Source organism: Cygnus atratus, chromosome 1 (genome assembly GCF_013377495.2).
Source record: "Cygnus atratus isolate AKBS03 ecotype Queensland, Australia chromosome 1, CAtr_DNAZoo_HiC_assembly, whole genome shotgun sequence".
NCBI lineage: Eukaryota > Metazoa > Chordata > Aves > Anseriformes > Anatidae > Cygnus > Cygnus atratus.
This window is the reverse complement of record NC_066362.1, coordinates 116,598,572-116,620,404: the sequence shown is the minus strand read 5'-3', so window position 1 is coordinate 116,620,404 and position 21,833 is coordinate 116,598,572. Positions and strand designations below refer to the sequence as shown.

The following is a 21,833-nucleotide window of genomic DNA, read 5'->3' as shown; positions in this document are numbered from 1 at the left end:
AAGTCTGCTTCATCCTAGAACAACACAGGAACATTTCCCACCCAGTAACATTGTCTAAATTTGATCTTGAAAATGGCAGAACCAGTTAGACTAAGATTTCCTCTCACAAATTTATAAGCAGATTGGCCAAATGAAAAATTTTGTATTATCTCAATAAGTACTGTCATTACAGGTAAACCAAACATGCAGAGCATTCATTTGTGTGAACTTATCTTTCAGGAAAGGATTTTTCTATATCTGGTACAGGCTTCATTTAAGCAGAAAAGTCATCTAAATTGTTTAAGTTAATAACATTAGAGGAAGAAAGTTACCCAATGCAAGTCCAAATTGTAAAAGAATTTTGTAGATTTGAAACAGTTCTGCAAGTCAGGAAAACCAAAATATCACCTGGAAGTTTCACAAAACCTCAAACTCAACTAACCTTAGTCTGTAATTATTATGGGGAAAGATATGATACATTCATTAGTAGAACTGCATGTGGAGGTAGATCTGTGTCAGTAGACGCTGACATATGTGGCTGTTTGTCCTGTCATTTCTTGCATAGATGCTCTGAAGTCTCTGACTGACATTTACCAAGCTGTGCAGGAAAGAGTCACGGATGTTCCATTAGTTCTAAGAGGAGATGTGTTGCTGCACTTTTTTTTTTTTTTTTGAAAATTTCCATCATAACTTATACTGTTTAAACATTTTGTGTCGTCAGTGAGGGATGACACAGAAGTAGAATAAAAACTGATTATGGTTAATACTTGAGCTTGCAGAATATTTGAAGATGCTGGTTTTGCTTGAAAGAAGGAAAGAAACTGCCAGTCGACAAAGGCAATCACAGTTTGGAGTGATGAAGAGCAGTTTAAATCTGTATCTACCTATATCAAGTAAAGATCCCTTTTAGTGGTGTTCTGGGAGCAAAACTGGAAGCTGTTTGGATATTTCAGTGTTTGCACTACAGGCCCAGAAACATACACCTTAGAGGGACAGTAGCAGTTTCCTTGTTCAGGGGGTCCACATTCACACAAGACAAAGCATTCAAGAACTGAGACCAAATGTGTAGCACCTGTCCCTGCCTTTGCAGGTACCTTCTTAAAAAGCAGTAGCCTCACCTCAAGTACCACACTGGTTCTTGGGAGACATGATATTGAAGAAAAGCTGTTAACAATGAAATCAGAACTTTTGGACTCAACTTCTCTGAGAGCAAGGAAAGCCACATGAGCTGCAAAATATGGGCCAGTAGTTTTAATTAAGTGGAAAACAATCACAATGTTTTAGATACCGGCTAAAAACATTGCCTGAATTGTTTTGGCTTAAAAACAGAAAGGCTGCCACTGTACCTCACTATCTCCTATGGGCCAGGTTGCCTGGCCATGCTCCCTTTATGCAAAACCTCACAATACTCTTTACTATTAGTATTATTAATTTAAATAAATATTTTTTAATGAAAAAAGCCAGCTACCAGAACACTAAAAAAAGCATTAGTTACTCCTGTTGACAAAAAGTGGTGTTTAAAATGATCTGTTAATCCATATGTGATAAAGTGTGCTTTGAAATGCGTTAATGTGAGTTAACTAACGCATTTCAAAAATGCCACCATTTATTTTCTCAGTCCACATATGTCCTATGGGAGTTAATGAAAAAGAAAGGAGGAAGCCTGAGATACTAAAAAAAAAACCCTCCTGCAGATGCTGATGGATATAGTGGTCCCAAAGAGGCCACTGTTTTCCACACCGGCCACATATGGTTCAAGCTTCCTTTTATACAGCGACTGAGGCAAAGGAGAAGGTCTGTGAAACGTCACATCTTTTAGTGTCAGATGAACTATAGCCTATTTTTAAGACCAGAACATTTGAAATGCCCAGGTTGTTCATTTAACATGTACTGGCTTACTAGGTAAAGTAAATTAAAGACTGAGGTGGCAACAATGATAAGCAGTAAATTTGTTTGTTCAGTAGGGAGCTGAAACATGTCGGCTCGTGCTTTGATCAAGTTAAATTGAGAGGTTTCAAAGTACACACAGGAAATGCTTCAACAGATAAACTTTGTCCCTGGAGGTTTGTCCTAGCCACTTTTCAGTCTTCTGCACTTTGTTATCTGTTTTAGCAATTCTGTAACTTCAAACTCAGAGAACCTATGAAGAAAAGTGACAGTGATAAAGGTCAAGGGTTGACTTCTTAGGTGATGGACAACATAAAGCCTTGCTCTTGAGTGACAGGCTATTGGGCAGTTGTTGGTCAAAAATTAAAAAAAAATAAGGAAAAGAAGGGGAGGGGAGGGGAGGGGAGGGGAGGGGAGGGGAGGGGAGGGGAGGGGAGGGGAGGGGAGGGGAGGGGAGGGGAGGAGAGGAGAGGAGAGGAGAGGAGAGGAGAGGAGAGGAGAGGAGAGGAGAGGAGAGGAGAGGAGAGGAGAGGAGAGGAGAGGAGAGGAGAGGAGAGGAGAGGAGAGGAGAGGAGAGGAGAGGAGAGGAGATTTAAGTGGTTTTGAAAAACATTTGTTTTAAATGTAGTGAAGTTGGTAAATGATTACGGCAAAGCAGTATCCCCACATGTGGTTGGGATCATTGCTACGATGCCTGGCTCCTAAATGACCTGAGCCTCAGACTTGATTGACTGCAGATCGAAGAAAGAACAAGCTCTCCCTGAGACCCTCCCCATAGATAGACATTTATCAATAAACATTTTCTCACAAGTGGATTCTCTGTTGTCTGAAACGAGGCCTGTTCGCACTACGGCCTATCCCTCTGCAAGAGGGCTCTCTGGCAGGCTATTTTCACAAAGCTTGTAGGAACTCAATTTTCTTTGAGAGATCAATTGGTTGAAATTTGTCAATAGGTTCAAAAGATATCAGGGATATGGAAGTGACGGAGATACAAGCACACACAGTATGATTGCATCAGCCTTCTTTCTGCAGGAATCAGGATAAAAAGTTGCCGCAATATCAAAATAAATAACTGAGCAGGCATAATTCCTACAAAATACCAATAGCTAGCCAAAACTTAATTTCTGCTGAGGTTGGAAGGTAAGGGTGAACTGTCATTTTGCTTAGTGTTTAGGTACTTTATCCTATAGTATTTACCTGCTGGGAAGTGAGGACACTTCAGAAGTAAAAACATTTATTTTTTTCTCTGAAATGAGGAACATAGTAACTTATCCCATGAGAAATTAATAAAATCTCCAGAAACTGGAAGAGGAAATAGCTTTTTGTGTGTTGCTAATCATTCATTTAATTCATGACACTTATACAGATTCATTCACACAACTCAGAAGTTATTACCACTGACTTTTCTCTATCATATGTAGTGTTTAAGGCTGACAAGTTATTTCACTGTTTGGGAGCTCAATGTAAACACAACTACATAGATCAGAGAGGTACCTCTGTAGGAGGAAACAGTCTCCATGGCCGTAATACTTCAGAGTGTCCCAGAGTGACCCTGAAGGTAGATATCTGGAAAAAAAATCACATTCTTGTTACTGAATCTGAGCTACCAACACACTGAGTAGACAGCATCTCATATGTAATTCAGAAGCTAACTTCTATAAAATCCCTTGCAAAAAAAAAAAAAAAAAAAAGGTGGAATTTTAATATATTTGAAAAAGACTTTGTTTAATAAAAAAAAAGGAAAGAAATCTAAGAATAGTAAACAATGCAGCAATTTTTCAGTATTAAACAATATAATTATTTCTTATTTTATTGATAACCTATTGCACCACAGAAACAGATACTTATGTTCTTACCAGTATAGGTTCAGCTAAAAAAACCTGCTCTTGGCAGAGCACAACCCCTAGCCCAGGGGAGTGACCTATTGACTGGAAAGCAACAGCAAAGCTAACCAGTCTGCTAGCCCAGTTACTTTTTCACATACACTTCCCTTTTGCAGGAATTAAATATTAGAAACTTCAAGTACAATCCGAGAAGCCAAATATCTGCTTCTCTCCATTTCCAGTCTATCATTTTTAATCATTCCTTCCTTTCCAAGTATCTTGTAGTCTTTATATCTTTGTCCCATGTAAGACATTTTCCTTTAAAGAACAACATATGTACAAACAAGAAATTTTCATTCTCTGCGGTGACTTGGGATGGTGACCACGACTGCTGCCGATCACTGTGCCCAGGGTAACACTCTGTGGTGAGTACTGTCTGTATTTTTGTCACTGAACAGCTGGATTGAAATTCAAATGGCTGCTGCATGTTTCTTCTATGAACTTATATATTCACATTCTTATCTCTGCGCAGTCTTCTGGACAATCCCTTTGTGCTTAGACTGTTTTCCTGATCCCTTCACTATCTTATATTAATTTCTTATTAAAGACTTCCCTCCTGTGAAACCTAGAAGCTTTATTTCTTCCCCCAATGAAATCTTAACTGAGAAAGAATAGTTATAACAATAATTTGACTGGGAGAAGAAAAAAATTACAGAACCGTCATGCTACTCAGCACTACACCTTCGTTTGCAGCCTTCTTGCTTAAATTTTTCACTTTTGTTAGAAATGGAAGCTGTTTGGAGCAGAAATTCTGTTCTCATCTCTGTTGAAAACATGTAACACCAATTCCTCAAGCAAAAGTAGTTCTACATTTAAACAAGAAGCAAACCACAACCTGAAATCATTTTGATTAAGAGCTAGCGAACACTCCAGACGATTCATAGCACTTTTGGCTGTAAGTTCCCAAGCCTAGCTTCTGTTTGAGATAGATCAAAAATACTCCCAAAATAAACTTCCCTACAGTATTTCCATCAAAACCATAAAAAGAGCTAGAGATGAAAAATCTTCGAAGCGTGCGCACCAAAGCAAGAGGTCAAAGTGCTTGTACAGATTGGGAGAGAAGTCATGTTTTATCAGTGACACTGCAATTACAGAGGTTTGACTTCTGTTTGTAGGACAAGGTCCTCTCATTGGTGGAGAACCACCGGGTATGGAAAGAAAGGATCTTTGTCTGAGCAGCAGCACATGACAGGAATCCTCGGGACCAGCCGACTGACATGGCCTGCGGGGCCTGCAGGCACTGGGCCTCTGCCGGCAGTGCCCATGCTCCGCTCCTGTGAGCTGCAGCCCCCTGCCAGCCTGCTCAGCTCCTCTCCAAGGGAACACGGCACCAGCCTTTCAGAAAGGTGGCTGTGTTCATGGTCAAAATACACATATACATTAAAAAAAAAAAAAAAAAAGGAGGAAAATGCAGCCCCCCAGGCAGTGCTCGGCCAGGCTGTTCTCAGAACAAGGCCGTTTCTAGATTACAGCAGGTATCTTTCTCAGAGCTCAAGGGCTCTCAAAGGAAGCATGTTTTTTGGTATTTTGTGTGTGTGTGTGTGTGTGTGTGTTTTTTCCTCAGACATTTCAATGCGAAAGTTAAAAATAAATGAAACGAATCAAAGACTTTTGGCTGCCACTGTTTCTGCTGATGCCTCCTCTAGCAAAACACAAGCTTGATATGGTGCCTGAGAGCCCTTCACAAGAGAAAATGGGCTTCTCCACATAAGATTTTACAAATGCAGTCTTCCTTACTTATGACTGAATAACGTTTTATTTCTGAATGCTTATGCTTCCCAGCTATCAGTGAATACTTGAAATAGCTCTTCTGTGCAATAGGAAACAGCCTAACAAGCCTAAGCTCCACCAGACAGCTTGGGGAGAGTTTACAAACGCTTCAAGAGCCTGTGCAAGAGCAACCCAGGTGGATGGTAACACGTAAGGGAGTCCTCTGCCAGAATCAGGGACAGCATTACGCATGGAGAGGAACAGGGAGCCAAACAAGACCCAAACCAAACAAGACCCAAAAGGGGCACCTTATATTCCAGCTGGATGTAGGTACTCAAACCTGTGGTCGCAGTTGCAGTCTTACTAGATCTGAGAGAAAATCTAAAGGGAAAAGAGTGTAAGCTGGAGTGATTTGGGGCTTACAGGGACACTCTTACCCTAGTTAGGCACTACAGGGAATAGATGACCAAATGAGTAAATAAAAAGTTGAAACAACAGAAAATTGGAAAAGAAAATAAACTCACTGGGGTTAAAATTGTATCAAATTCCTGGTTTTATCTGGGGAGAGAGGCACAGAACATACTGGCTGGGGACAAAATAATGCTGGAAAAGAATGAAGGGCGTGATGATGACTTCCAGGAGGAAGTACCAGCAAGCATGGAATAGAGGTGTAAGAGTCCGACCACAGCACAGTCTCCACAAATAAATTCAACTCAGTTCTCACAGGGAGGAGAAATTTAGCTCCAAGGCAGAATCTAAAAGAGGGACCAGAGGTGCTCATTGCTGTTAGGTACAGAGTCAGCAGAAAACGCTCCCACATGTATGAACTTCCCAAGGCACTGTAGGAAGACAGGTTGAACTCCACATTTATAGGTGGTCCAAAAAAGAAGCAAGTAATTAGTGAAGGAAGCAAATGACAACATAGTGTTTTGAAATTCCTCTCATACTAAGTAGTTTCCTGTGGTTTTGGAAGAATGGGGTGGCACAAGTGCCATTAATAAAAAGCACCCTGCAATCAGAGATCATGTAAGGATGAATTCAGTACTGTCCTTAGGCATTTCACAGGAAGCCAGAACAAGTTTTTGATGGTATAATGGGTGAGAGGATTTATATACAGGATATTTTAATAAAAGATGAACAGAAGAAGAGCATAGCCAAAGGCTGCTGCCCTAATGGTCAAGGCAGGGGCAAAAAGTTAATTGTTCTGCAAATCTATCACCCTGCCTAAAATTTTAGTCTGGGAGTACTTGAGAACAGCCTGTGAGAAATCTGTGCAGGGATACATAGCCCCAAAAGGTTGCAAGTCTTAACAGATTGCTTGAGAAACGGATGTAGTTGATGAGAACCTAAAGATTGGGAGTGAGATGGCAATATGGATAGAAGTAATTCATTCATAGACATCCTCAGGGATTCATCCAGATACTCCCACAATTTTACATCTACATCTGGGAGGTGACATCTTCTACATCATGCATGCTAAAACCAAATCAAACCAAACCAAACCAAACCCTAGAAACCAGAAGGGGGGGCGAGGGGGTTGGGCTTTGCCCTAGCCCATAAATTGTCTGTACACAACCGTTGTCAATGCCAAAATTGCCCCAGAAAATTATCTTCTTCTTAGCTGTATTCTCCTACAGTACAATGTAGGAACCACAAATGGAATATGAGTTTAGGAAAAGCTTGGTCACTATAAATATATGCTTTAAAGCACAGAGTACCCAAATGCACAGTTTTGAAACAGTCTCAAAACAACATATATAGAGAAAAAATATCTGCCCAGATATAATTTCTCTGGGGGTAAATGGGACTGCAAGCAGTGTTCCTCTTTTGCATATGAATGGAGACTGAATCTGTGATGGATGTGCATCATTCGTTGGCTATGGAGGAGGTCTTTAAGCAAACTACATTGGGGAAATGTTTTGTCAAAAGCAAAGCAACCTTTGCAACCCAAATTATATACATACCTATTTAAAAGAGAAGAAGGAAAAAGGGTTTTCAGAATGAAACATGGACAACATCTATCACAGATCCTGCTAAGGTCAAGACCATGTGCAAAGTCCACCACAGTACTAGTACAGGGGCTGTGACAGCATTCTCCTGGCACTGCTACCCAAGTAAGGGAGAGCACTCAGTAGTAGACAGTCGTGTTCAAAGACATAGGATGGTGATTAGGCGGGAAAATGGTTAAAAAGCAGTGACATTGGTTTGGCATTGAAAAATCAAGAAGGTCCAGATGTGTTTTACAGTAGGGTCATATGAAGATCAGCACTAAAGGAGCTTTTAAGGTTCACAGCGCATACCAAAATGCTGATTGAGTTGAGTAAGAGAGGCCATGGGAAATTGCATAGGTCTCCAACTTTCCTTTCCTTACCCCCAAGCAAGACAGAAGGACTCCGTATTTACCCTGAATCAGGGATTCACTTGCATCATTTTGCAAGATATTGTTATCACCAGTGGCAGCTCCCTGTCCTGGACTGTACAGCTTTTGGAAATGGCTTGTTTATGAACTCTTGCCCTCAATTCTGAGACAGTTTTGCTACCGCTAACCCTGTACTTATACATATCAAATCCATCTCTGCCAGATGCAGTCAGTTTGACACAGTAGGGCAGATAGCTACAGTTGAGCATGCAAGACATTATGCAGTTTATAGCGCAGGACTTGAAATGCACCTCCTCTACCCCTTTTTGCTTGAGATCAATGCATCAGTAAAAGAGTGCCAGCACAACACAACACTGATACACGTGGAGGCAAAACCAGACTGCCCTATACTTTGCATGAGGGATCACTGAAAAGATCCAGCCATGTCAGAGGAGGGGGAGCCTGGCCACCACTCTGCCCAAGGCAGGCAGAGGTCACAGAAGGAGGCAGCCGAGCCTGGCAAGGGGTCACACCTGAACTAACACCAAGGGGGCTCTGTATCACTGTGAACACCCTCCAGAGACCTTCAGATGCTTTTCATTTCCCTTCAAAATTTTGCCTTGGGTTCATCCTGGCTGGCTGGAGGGTAAGGGAGAGGTGTCAGGTGGCACGCTGCAAAGTCTGTGCTGGTTAGAGATGAATACTGGGCTGGTCTCCTCCTTACACAGCACTTGAACACACAGGGGACCCAAAATCTGGCTCCTTGCTCAACCATCATCATTAGCTACCAGCTCCTCCTGCTTACCACTACCTGCTCACTTTCCCAACCATGAGACTTGGCCAGGTTGTGCCTGGGGCACAGAGGCAGCCTGTCTTCCTCCCTAAACAGTCCCCAGCTGTGGGGTATTCCTCCACCTCCTTCCAAAATCCCACAGAGGTCTAGCAAACATGGAGAACAGCACAGGGCTGACTAGCCCCAGGCTTCCTGGCCCTTCAAGAGGAAGGCGGCAGGCCCTCTTACACCATCCTTCAATAATTTGCTAGACAGGCACTAACAGCTTCCCCCTCTGTTGCAACAAGCAAGTCAAAAACAGTACAAACAGAAGCATCCATCTCTGACATTCCTGCAGGTTTTCTGTAATGGATCACTTTTGATTAATTAGAGAAGCAAGTTTGAAACAGCCTGCAGGATACTTGATGTGTGCCTGTGTCTCAAAGTGAAACAGGAAACTGAATCTGTCTATTAAAAAATTAATTTAAAAACTTTGCACGTATTGTTTCCACTTCCACAGGGGCACTCTTCTCAGCTATCCATGTAGAAAAGAAAAAATGATCTAACACATTTTTGTTATTGTGTTAGATATAAGAATGCAAAATCTGTTTTGGTTCTTTGACTTGTGAGTGCAGAGCCTTTGCTTGACAAAAAAGTAACATGAACACACAGCATACAATTTCTCCTGTAGGTTTACTGCCTAGGGTTTCACCCTTCAAAAAAAAATGAGCCAGGCTACTGCCTTCCTACAGCTTGGTACCATTTCCACAGTTGAAGACTACTTGTAGGTACAGATCATCCTTGACAAATTCCCACATCTGCACAATGCTGAATGTGGTACCAATCTCAGCCTCCCATACACCATCAATTCTGGATATGCACAGTGAAGACAACTTCTTAAGATTCTCACTGGGAGACTTTTTATTAATTTTATATGCTGCCCAAACCACAAGAACTTAAAATACTCTTAAAGACAGCAACTTTCTCCTTTTTTTTTTTCTTCTTTTTTTTTTTTTTGTCAGGAATTAGTCTAAGGCCTTGCACACTTTCCCACGCTCACAGATTGCAGGTTATAAATGCGTGGGAGTAACGCAGTTTCGATCAGTCAGGTAGGCTGGGTTTCTGTTAGCTGGCTGCATACCTTTGAGCCCTATCAGCACACAGTGATCAGTGGAATTCCTGGCATTTTTGTCATAGCATCAGAGGCAGTACTTTACAGAGTAAATACCAATGACCTGCTGTTCTGTCAGGGTTCTGTACTTACCTTTTATTTTCAAGTCAAAGGTTAGGCCTATTTATGTAAATCCTCAGCCATGGGCCAAGTAATCTGACCTCCTGGTTTTCATTCTCCTAATTGTTTCAGGTATTTTTCTTGAAAAGTTTGGTCAGTTAAAGCTAGGGATTTTTTTTAAGGTGCCTTTGAAGGGCTCTAGGGGCTTTCATAGCCCACCCAGTTTGCAAAGTAGAAACATCAGTGACCTGATGCCCTGGGCACTTATTTAAAATTCATTACCAGGAAATAAGGTTTTGATATATAGCCCCTCCATTCTGAAGAATATCTGAGGGAACACATGCATGCCATTTTTTTGCTTTGGATTATGTGATCTCCAAAGCCACATAGAGAGGCAATAATCAATTATATTCCTGTTTGCCCTTCATTTCTAAGAACATTATTCAGCTGTAGATAGTTTTGACTTTCCACATGCTGGCCACTGCTTACAGTTCCTTTGTTACTTCACACATTGCCATGTCATTTTATTCATAAAAGGGTGTCCAAAGCTGTAAAGCATGAAAAAGAAACTTACTGGTTTTCAAACCTTTTCCCTTAGATTCATCACTGGTAATATTCTAAGATTAAAAAAGCAAGATGGATAACTTCTGAACAGAAGTGAAACACTGCTAGTTTACTTACACACAAAAGAGTACAGCTACTCTAGATTTTGTCCTACCACCCATGGGCATAGAAGCAATGTATTTCCCACATGACCCAGAATATCAATAGAAAATTCCTTTGTGGGAGTTATTCTCTCATTTTTTTTAGATATATTAGAACTTGAAACCCTTATCAGATCATTACTTCCTCTTCTGACCATTGATAATAGACATAAAATGCACAGTATCGCATTTCAGCATTTATTTCTGCCCTGTTCTTGCTCCCGTTAAATGTCACTTTAAGGTGCAGAGAAAATGGATAATTAATTTAAGACTGTGTGTTCTTTAAATAGTGCTTGTACCAGAGTTCGTGCTGCCATCTGAAAGCAGCAACTCTAAACTGGAATTTGTCTTTTGCATTTTAGGCCAGTCGGGACAGAATGCACAATCAGCTGAAGCTTCAACTTCTGGGACATTCATTATATGGCTAATTGTCTAGGTATATTCCTGTTAATTATTGGACTAGTCATTTGTTTGCTTCGGGTGAAAAAGGGATTGCAAGAAACCAGGCTAAGTGAAAAGCACCATTTACATTCTTCACTGCTGCATGCTATTGCCTTGAATTACAATGTTCATTTTTTCAACCCTCAGGTAACTACAGCCTCATTCAGAGGAAGAAAAAAAAATCCTGCATCCCATACTCTGCAACAAAGGAATGTTGAGAAAACATTAAGGAAGGAAGGTCATGCACCTCTATTTTAAACCGTTAGTAGCTAAAACATATAGGTTAGGCTAGATTTCGCAGAAATTGCTAAAGCAAACAGATGAGAGACAGAGGGTTAAAATAATGACACTGGCCAGCAGGTGGAAATGGAAGTCAAACTGTCAGGAAAGGTGAAATTACAGGCAAGCTTGCAGGCCTTTACAAAATGTGGAACCCACATTTAGGAAAGCAATTGTTTCTTTTGACTTCTCCCTACCTTTCAAGATTTCACAGGCCACTTCTCTTGCTCATCTACAATTACTCAGTATCTCTGCAGCAACTACAAGAGTTACTTACACACCAAATTTCGAAAATACTTTGTCTTTCTTTGAACTGAAGGAGTCAGCATCATTTGGTAGGGTAACTTCCCAGGAAACACAGTTTAAGTCTGTGCTCTAAGTACTGCTTCCTACCAGAAATCCGAAAGTACGTATTTTTATAGATACTTCTGGAACCCCTAGAGAAGAGGACAGTAGAAAATCATTACTACACTGGACTCTGTTGCTTTCTTTCACATAGCCATATTCAAAATGGAAATGACTGCACAGGCTACCTATGCTCAGAAGATGCGTGATGTTATTAAGATTCTCCATGAGCACTTTGAGCAGACATGGTCAAACTCTCTGTGCCTCCACAAAACCTGAATGCAAAGAATAGGCCAGGCTCTAAAACAGCTGAGAAGAGGGCATGGAAGAAAGTGCACAGGCCTGACAACAGTGAGACCTTCTCTCCATGGGGACAGCCAGTATTAACATGAGGCCCAGATATTGACACCAACCCATTTGCCTTCCCAGGACATTCTCAAATTAAGTTCATGTCACTCCTCTTTCACCATCATTGCAGACTGTCTTCATAGCTTTCTATGTACCTTCATTGGCTTGACCTGAGTGGGAGCCATAAGGGTTGTGAGATTTAAACCTTACAAGACAGGACCCACAGCATTTCACAAACCCAAGTGCACACACCAGGTCACTGAGTGCAAAGCCAAGTCTTTCTGAGCACAGTCTGAGAAGAAGAAGGCAGGTCCAGCAATATGCAGATGCAATACAAAATATTTTCAGTTAAAAGAGTCAATACGCAGATAAACTTGGATGTAAAATACATAAGGGGAGAGGAGGTCAATAAGCAGATGCGGTGGTGCAGGAAGAAGAGTAAGCAGCTGTAGGCTGAGATTCCTCAAGAGCTCAATGAATCCAAGTCCTACCATTTCCTTCTCACCCCAGCCACAAATTCCAGCTAGCTTTAGCATGCCAGTGCTAGGCCTTACTATGACCCTGCCGTGAGCTGGTTCAGGAAGTTAAACCAGGTAAAAAGTAATTCTGCAGAAAAAAAAAGCATTAATCTTCAATCAGCTTAGCTCCCTGAACAGGCTCACAACAAGATCAGACAAATATCAGTGCTGGCAAAGAGAGAGGGAGCAAGATGCGGGACCAGACAGGGATAGCTCTGATGTAGATAGACCTAAGTCTTCTTGGACATGGGCCTCTAGACGAAAAAGTAAACTAGACTGTGTAGCATCACAACCATGAAATAATTCCCTAAACTACCGCTCACATTTCTATTTACACAGCAAGCCCCTCCTTCAGAAAAAATGAGTGCACAAGCACACATCTTTCTGAGGCAACAAACATTTTTCTTCCATGCAGGAAAAACCATCTTATTCCATACATGTCTCAAAACACAGAGGCCAGCTAAGCCTACAATCTGCTTAACCCTAAATTTTTCTACTGGGCCCCTAACGAGATATAAGAGCTGAACTCTGAGGGCTGTTCAGCAGGGCTTGAACAGCTGATCAGATCTCTGCCAACTTTTACAGGCTTGTTGAAAGACAAAAAGAGCATTCCAGTTCAGCTCAGTTGGACTAGCTAAACCACAGCATTCCCAACTGAGTCCAGCAGGTTTTGACTCAGTGCTATTGTTCCTAAGCACATGGTAGACAAAACCCTTACTTGCTTCTTTTCTGTTGTTTTGTTTTGAAGCATTGCCTCTCATTCCTCTCCCATTCCTGGCAATGCTTCATGGGATTTTGTTTTTTAAACACAAGGCTCTTGGAACCAACAATTCTACAGATATTTCCACTTCCCTCTGTAGACATCCTTTTCTCTTTAGAGACTGAGATCTTGTACCACATTTGACTAAAAGATATATAATCCTTGAAAGCATCTTGGCCTTACTCCAAAAAAGCATACTGTTTTGCTTACTGTCCATGTAACCCTGTCTAGAAGTCACAGATAGTCACATAAGTAATTTTCCATAGATATTTCACTTACCAGTAAAATGTTTTTAATGTACTTTCCTCAAACGTCCACCTCCTTACTCTTACTCTACTTACTCTTTCACAAGGCTTTGGATTTTGTTATATGCAAAGCTAGTCACATGTATAATGCAGCCAGCAACCTACACATTGACTTGGTTATTTTGGTTAAAGCAGCATCATGGTGAACAAGTCCCTAGTGCGCTTTGTGGGCCTGGACCCATGGCCATCCAGACAAGCATACTCACCACACCTTAGCTCCTTCTCTGCCCCTCTGCACCCAGGTCTCCTTCTCGAGGAAAGCAGGGCACGTGCTCACATGGTGCAAGCTGGCACGTCCCCACTAGTAGAGGCACAGCCAAAAGCCAAGGCTATGTGGTGCGCTGCAATGTATCTTGCAACATACATGCAGTCCTTGTGTTTGGGACAAAAATCTCTCAGAGAAGGTGTGAGGACAGCACAAGTGGAAATACCCATACAAGCTTGCATAGATCCCTTAATCCTATGACACTTCCCAGCCTCTCTTAAGTTCTTGATCTAAACACCCTCCTTAAATCCACATGCCTTTCCTCTCTTTCACTCTGCCAGTGGTCTGAAAAACCAGTCTGGGCTTTAACCGGAAGTGCTCATGCAGGAGAAATGGGAGGGTTACCAGCTCTATCTCCATGCTGCTTGGCGAGGGTGTTAAATGAGGCTTCATACTCAGGGGAAACTTTTGAGTCATAGTCAGTGACGGAGATGACCTACTTCAGTATCCTTGGGAATCACTTTTACTCTCCATTTGTTACTCAAGAGCCAGGCCCAGGCAGCTGTATTACTGCAATACTGCAACTGTCCCAGTAAAACCTGCCAGCCCTGACTGATCTTGGCACCCCTCTCCATACCCAGGGGCCATTCACCCCTTCTGGCTGGTCTGCTGGCATAGGAATAGACAGAGCATCTCGGTAAGCTGCACCAGGCTATCCTTGCCCTTTGGTACATGTGCAGGATCAGCCCATTGTGGAGGGCCATTTCAGCATATACAACACAATTATGTCAATATCAAGAAATATTGGATTTCGCTCCAACATAATTTCATCCAATCAAGAAAAATGTCCTATTTGCAACAGCTGTAAGTTAACTTCCTTCCCCCCAAGATACGGCATTAACCTTCTCCACTCCAGCAACCCACTCACTGAATTGTTGATAGCTGCTAATTAAAAAGGTTCTTAACTGGCTGCAGAACTGGACTGAGCAAATAATGAGGATCATTGCTACAGACATGAATCATCATTTGGATTTCTGAAGTAGGCAATCACATTTTTATAAGTATACACCTTTACTTAAGTGTACCTGGATATTACACAGAGCATGGCCCTCCTCTTTGTGGGTATGGAGAGAATGACATGGCTTCTGAATTCAAAATTCAGATGGCAAGTGGACTCCGAAGAATTTTTAATCCCTTAACAATTTTATTTCCATAAACTTGTAAGAAGTCAATGTTGCAAGATTCCCCCAGAGAACAGGCTGCCTAAGGGAGATTTCTGCCACCCTGGCCTCTGTAGACAAGATCACAGCTGTGGACCCTCTCAGCTGAAATATCTTAGTTGAAAGCAGCTCTAGTTTTGAAGCTTAGAGTCAGAGGTAATAAGAAGTCTTTGAAAATAGGAGCTAGTGCCAGCCCTCACTGGATGACTCAGGATATTTCAGTTTTCTCCTGAAAAGCTTTGGATCTGTTTGTGTTTTCAATCCCCCAAAATGAAACAGATTCAGAAGTTGAAATCTGGTCTGGATGGCAGCTAAAAATGCTTGAAATGCAACTTGAGTGAACCCTAGAGGCTCAATATACAGAAAGTACTGTCCTCAGTAGTAAATGAAAACATCACGTTCATGTTACAGAAAAGATGCCATCCTTGTTCTTTCAAGACAATTTCAAAAACTGTTTTTTGTGTAAGAAGTAAATGAGAAATTTTGTGAAAAGAAAAGAAACTGCAGCTTGTTTGCTGGAACCTAGCAGAACTGACTACAGCTCTGCACAGACATATTCTGTCCTATTTATAAAGAGACAAAATGTGTCTCCAAAAATGTCTCCCTTCATTCATTAGCACATAAGCATGATTTACACCCCTTTTCTAAGAACAGAGCCTCATTTTCCTAAGATGTCATTCTGCCTCCTTACAAGTTAAATTCTTCCCCATTTATTTCCTTCTTAAACAAATAAACAAACAAAGCAAAGGGAGAGAGTTTTTCTACATTTGTTTTCTATCTGGCTATGAATTAATTGATTTAAACTGATAGGCCAAAGGCAGATTTTTGGTTTTCTAAGATCTTATCATTCAAATCTTAGTTTATACAAAATGAGTAAGAGAGCTCAACTATGCCTCAGTCATCAGGGTTTTCAGGGGGAAGGGAGAAATCAAGATAGTTTTCTAAAATCTGGTTTTGATTCATCTCAGAGGCAAATTAGTTTTCTTTCAGTCTAGCAAGGCAAGGTGCAGAACTATTCCATCTCTGGTCTCTTTTTTAAAAAGGATTTCAACAACAGATATGAACTGCACCTTCATTTTCAATCCATAGAAGAGCTACAGAAGTGTTTCTTTAAAGGAAAGAGGCGTTAAGAAATGTTATTGAAATGTGGGAAAATAAATAACTTTTATCCCTCATGATCAATATCACTAAAGGCGAGGATACTGTCAGAAGCATAAATCTGAGACAGAGCTGAAACTCCCCCTGTTGGCATCTGGTAGGGAAGCAAGGGCAATACCTGAACACCATCTTTTTCATGTCTTCACAAATCATTTGGGACTCATTTAAAATGAACAGGTACAAATCCTCAGTTATTTGTTTCTTAGGGACTGTTAGAGATGGGAGAGAAAGCAGTCAGATTCTCTAAAATCTGTGCCATTGTTTCTCCATGCCCACTGTGCTTGGCAAACTGTGAGATCTGTAAGTGGAATATATGCACATAACTCCACAGGTTGGTGAGGAGAAGCTGCAAAGTAAGGAGAATTAACCATAGGGGGCAGTTCAGTGGAAAATAAGACATTAAAGGAAAAGGATCCTCAAGCCATCCTGAAAGTCTGGAGAGGAGGGAGCAATGCCTGCTTGGTAGAGATGACAGGCATCAGGCAGTGCTTTTGCTAACAGCCTGTGAATTTATCCTTGAGTTCACAGGGCTGTGATGACACTATCAGTCAATTCATCCATCATTAAAAAAAAAAAAAAGAAAAAAAAAGAAAAAAAAGAAAGTAAGCAAGCAAGCAAAAGGCAAATAAACAAATTGATCTATGTATGAAGCAAGTCTCTATCCAATGGCAGAAAAAAAAAAAAAAAGAGAGAGAGAGAAAGAATTACAGGTATTAGTCTGGCTATGGGTAGAAAATGAAAAGTCATTGAATACACCTAATAAGCCCACTCACTTTGTGTCAGAGAAGCTACACATCCTGGAGGGATTCTTCAAAGATTGAGTTTCAGTTATTCTGCCAACTGCATTTGTTGTCATTTGGAGCAAATTCCTACAGTCTTTCTTTCCTTTTTTTTTTTTTTTTTCCCTGTCATAATTAGCTTCCCAGACCATCTTTATATCTTTATACACACGGATTAGGGTTAGCACAGGCAGTACTATTCGCCTGCAGATTGAACATATGCTGCGGGTCTTCTTGTTCCTTCCTTGTATCTAATGGTTCTTCTAACTCTCAAAATTCAGAGGAATGCATCTGAGAATGCCAAAGACAAGAACTAACAAGAGTGTCAGCACTGCAGAGCCAATACAACTATCAGGAAACAAATCAGAGCCTATTCTGCCATGTGGATCACCAACACCCATGTCTGCTAACCCACTGAGTGTAGAAATGTTACCTTTGACATTGATGTAAAAGCCATACAGATACCATTTACTGGTCAAGTGTGCCTAGCATTGAGTTTGGCATGCAGAAATGTAGACAGATTGCTGTTCCAAATATGTTGCTGAAATTACTGTAGAAAAGTCCTCTTTATATAAAATAATATCACTGTGACATGACTGAGTGAGGAATTTATGTAATGGTGGAAAGGGCTGGACAGCACAGTCTTGTGGCACATGAGGTCTTGAAGCAAACATCCCACTCTTTTCTCATAAAAACCAGGAGAATATAGAGAATTACCTTAAAACACGTTCAGTTTATTCTTACCAAGGGAGGGAGCATTTTGTATTTGGGGTCAAATTCTGTGCCTTAATGCATACTGAATGCCTCCTTATCTGTGAAGGAGTCCTACTGACCCAAGGGCAGACCCTCAGGAAGTGAAGAGCTATCCACAATGAGTACAGATGGCAGAATCCCATTCTGCTGAGCTGACCCTACATTTCTGCAGCTCCTGCTGTAGCTGTGCTACAGTAGCAGGAGGGCTGCTCTGATCTTTCTCTTCTTGTGAAATCATTACCCCAGGAAAAGCTAGCTAATCATTAAATATTAAATGAAATTAAACACAGCGTATGTGGTTGTTCTGACAATGCATTTTACTGACAGCAGATTTGTTTCCTATTTTTTGAAAAAAAAAGTGAAGAGACTACAAAAGTATTTTATTACTACACCAAGAAGTGAATACCATTTCCATCTCTTTACCCGGGGGAGGAAGAGTTAATCACAGACACACTACTCCACAATGTTCTACGTTATGAGAAGGAAGCCAAGTTCAAGCATCCTTCATACTGCCACAGCACATGCTAGCAGAGACTTCTGCTCTTCAGTGCAATGCCCTTTTGGCCTCCCCTCAACTCATGCTTGGGAAGGAAGGGGAGCGCACACACACTACAGGCACCTGACACAGCCATAAGAAGCTCACCCATCACTCCCTATGTTATGGCATTTCTAAACTGGAACAAACCACAGATACACCTTGCCCATGACCAAAATCATATTTAAAACACTCATTTTATGGTGGGACATTCAAGAGGATGTTTGGAGATCCTACTGAGACCCTGGAGAGTACAGGCATGACAAAGACAGTGGGACAAAAGCTAGCAGATGGCAGCAGGCAGCTAGCCTAGGAAGTGGGACCACCTGCAACTACTGCCTGGGGCAGGAGGCCCCTGCAGAGCAACCCCTGGCAGCTGGACATATTGTGTTGGACAGAGGCTGCAGAGCACCGTATGTAGTTGCACTATGCAGCACTGGTAGGAGCACTCATTAGTCAACTCAGTCACCTCAGACGCCCTAACAGAGATTCTCCCAGGATGCTGATGTGCCAGAAGAATGCCATCCGCAGGGCTGTGCATTGCCAGTACCACTCAGGATAAGATGCAGAGGGTCCACAATGGACAGCAAGGCTGTGGACAACACTTAACAGCAAGCCCTGTGGTGGCTCCAACTCTACACAGTCAAAAGTTGCCTTCTTGGGCGTTAACTCCAGCTCACTAGGGTGACCTGGCATTTACCTGGATGTGAGGTGCTCACGGCCTCATGAAGCTGCTGCCCTGAGAGCAGCAGTTTCTCAGGCTGTGACAGCAGAGCTTCAGCAGTTTTGCTGCGGTTGTGAAGCTCAGCAGCACTTCATCCCAAGAGAAGAACAGCCATGAAAATTTTAAGTGTGGTTTCACACCCATTCACGTGCTGTACACCATGAGCAAATTTCCTTTGAGCATCCCTTACATCCCTACACAGTCCTAAGGCTACTACTGGCCTGGCCTTAGGACTCCCTCAGCATCCACTCTTATATCTCAAATATGTTTAGAAAAATAAGACCAAATATCTAGTTTCACTTTAGGATTGCTGTGGATGTTAATGCAAGTTTGTCTCTATCCCTTTAGAACAAACTGTGTTTGTAGTTTCAGAGTTTGGTTTTTTTGTTGTTGTTGGTTTTGGGTTTTGTTTTTTGTTCTTGTTTTTTTCCTTTTCTTTTCTGAATGTGCTATCTGTAAATGGCTTAACTTTCAGCCTTGAGTGCTTCTGTGGAAGCATTTCAAAGTGAAGGAACTTTTGAAAAAAGTAATTTTCTCGAGTGCTTAGAGAAAACTGAAAATCACATTAAGTGGCTTTGAATTATTGCAATGTATTAAATGACTTAAATGCTTACAGCTGGAATTTTTTCAAGGTTCTTCTAACTGTTCAGAGAGTGAAATATATAACATAATACACCCTAATGCTTTCACTAGTTCTTTAGTCTCAAATCAAGTGCTCTAAATGATTACAATGCTATGTAAAATGACTTTATTCATAAAAGGTGAAAATCATTCATTCTGCATAAATCCTGACTCATCAATCAGGGCAGCAAGCAGGAAATGGAGAGAAGATAAACTGTACTGTTCAAAATAAGCAGACTAGAGGAGTGATTCAGAGCACTTAAAATTAGGCTCCCGTACTGAATCGTGCTCTAGAGAAGTCTCTGTCTAAATTACTACAGGGAGAGTTTAGGAGGAAAGTCTCCCTTGGCTGAAGTAAACCTTTGTGAATTAGCCCTTTCACTGAACTAACAGTTCACTCACAGATTCATAATATTCTGCTTATGGATCCTCTAGCACACAGCTTCACTGTGGGGTTAAGGGAAACAGAGGGCTTTTTGCCGGTCAAAGACACCTAGGATGAATTCTCGTTTTCCTGAATGTTGCAATCATCCTTGTAAAATGTAGAATACAATTAGCAGGAATATATATATATATATATATATTTCAAACAAAGCCAAAAGAGAGAAGAGACAAATAAACAACTAAAATTTCAGTGACAAATGACATTGGTCTTTGACTGTTGTCTGTGGCAGCATGACACACAATATGTCCTTCCTTCTTTCTGCAGTAAGTGATGAATAAAAACCTGCTGGCAAATATTTATTCACATTTGAAATATATTTGTTTGACCACATTTACAGTCTGTATGTATCCAATTCGTTTGATCATTCAAGCATCTGCATTCTACTGAGTTGTATATTTAACAGTAAAATTCACAATTTGCAGTGCTTGGTGTGCTACACAAGCCATTCAGTCAGAGAATAGAAATGATTTGACCACAAATTTGCAACTGTAAATATTTATATCTAAGCATTTGTAAATTATGTGCAGTACAAGAATAATTGCCAAATCAATTCAAAAGGCAAAACTGAATAAATTAATAGCTATGAATTATTCATGCATTTTACCTTCTCATATAGCAAGTTCATTATTTCTCTGTGTAACTAGTGAACAGCAAATATGTCTGAGTGCATTTAAAATATCGATTAGTCTTCTGGATACACTATTCAGAGCATTTAATCAACAGAAGATTTCAATAAATATTAAATTTGCATTTGGGGAAAACATAAGAAATCTCCGTTCTGTGGATAATGCACGCTTATTCCAGAGTATAATGAAAAACTATCTGCAATTTATCCTTAATATCAAGAGAATTTTCTATGGCTATCGAGCTCAGACAAGTGTAATAATGAAGTGTTCAAGAATTAATTGGCTGCAAATCCCATGGACTGGAAGGATTGAATTCCAGAGAAGAGACTTGATTGATTTTGGGAAGGTCAATCCAAAAGACAGACCCTAAGAATATTCCAACCAGTTGCACTTTGTGGAGAAGCCATAATTTTCCCCCCAGGCTATCAGAAAAAATCTCACATTTCTCTTGCAGGGAAAAAAAAAAAAAAAGCCACAAGACACACTTCTTCTACATTGGCCAGCCAAGTTGTCAGGGGAAACCCTGTGAATGGCTTGGAAGCAGGAAATGACAGCAACTCCTGGGGGATTTTGCTGTCCCATTGTGAGATGGGGCTCAAGGACAGACCAAGGACATCAGCTTCACCTGCTCTGCTTGGCTTGCTGCCCACCCACAGCTGGGCATGGGTTTCACACGTGCACAACTGGTAATTTGTGCACAACTGGTAGGGAAAACAAGAGCAATACTCTCTCTGGGAGATATCCTCCTGGTTACTAAGATAAAAAATACCAGGACAAGGTTTGGAGTGATGGGAATTTGTCAGCTAAGTCAGTCCAAGATGCTTTTAAAGCTTTGCAGAGACCCATGTTCTTGATAATGATTTTATGAGAGATTGTTTTATCACAATTATTTCCACTTGTTTTCTCATGTCTTGTTAAGTTGTGTGTTTGTATGAGAGAGAGGAGGAGAAAAGTAAAAAAGTCAGTCATATTTAACTACAGCTGTAGAGAAGGTCCACTCTTGGTTCTTGTCTTCAAAGGGACATACCACTCTATGGTTAACCTATGCAGCAGCTTCAGAATGAAGATTGTTGATGAAAGGTTCTGGTTTATGAGACCAGATAGTCCAGCCTTACAGATTACTTCATAGTATGAGGAGGTGTGTACATCTGCTCTACTTATAGCCTTCAATTAGGGAGATATTTCCAGATAAGACAGACTTATATTTGTAAGCAAACGAGTGAGAAGAGGGATAAGCACAGAAGAT

General features: G+C 41.0%; 1 long non-coding RNA gene across 13 annotated transcripts in view; it reads right to left on the bottom strand.

Moving 5' to 3' along the window:
* LOC118247537 (uncharacterized) overlaps nucleotides 1-21,833 on the bottom strand; it is a 116,977-nt gene that overhangs the window by 63,375 nt on the left and 31,769 nt on the right. For 10 of the 13 annotated variants that reach the window (XR_004778474.2, XR_004778475.2, XR_004778478.2 and 7 more), the window contains exons 1-2: nucleotides 13,728-14,067; nucleotides 3,361-3,432 (exon numbers count right to left, since the gene is read on the bottom strand). This is a non-coding gene — a long non-coding RNA (uncharacterized LOC118247537). The other 3 variants (XR_004778480.2, XR_004778481.2, XR_007707873.1) reach the window with 3 other exon arrangements.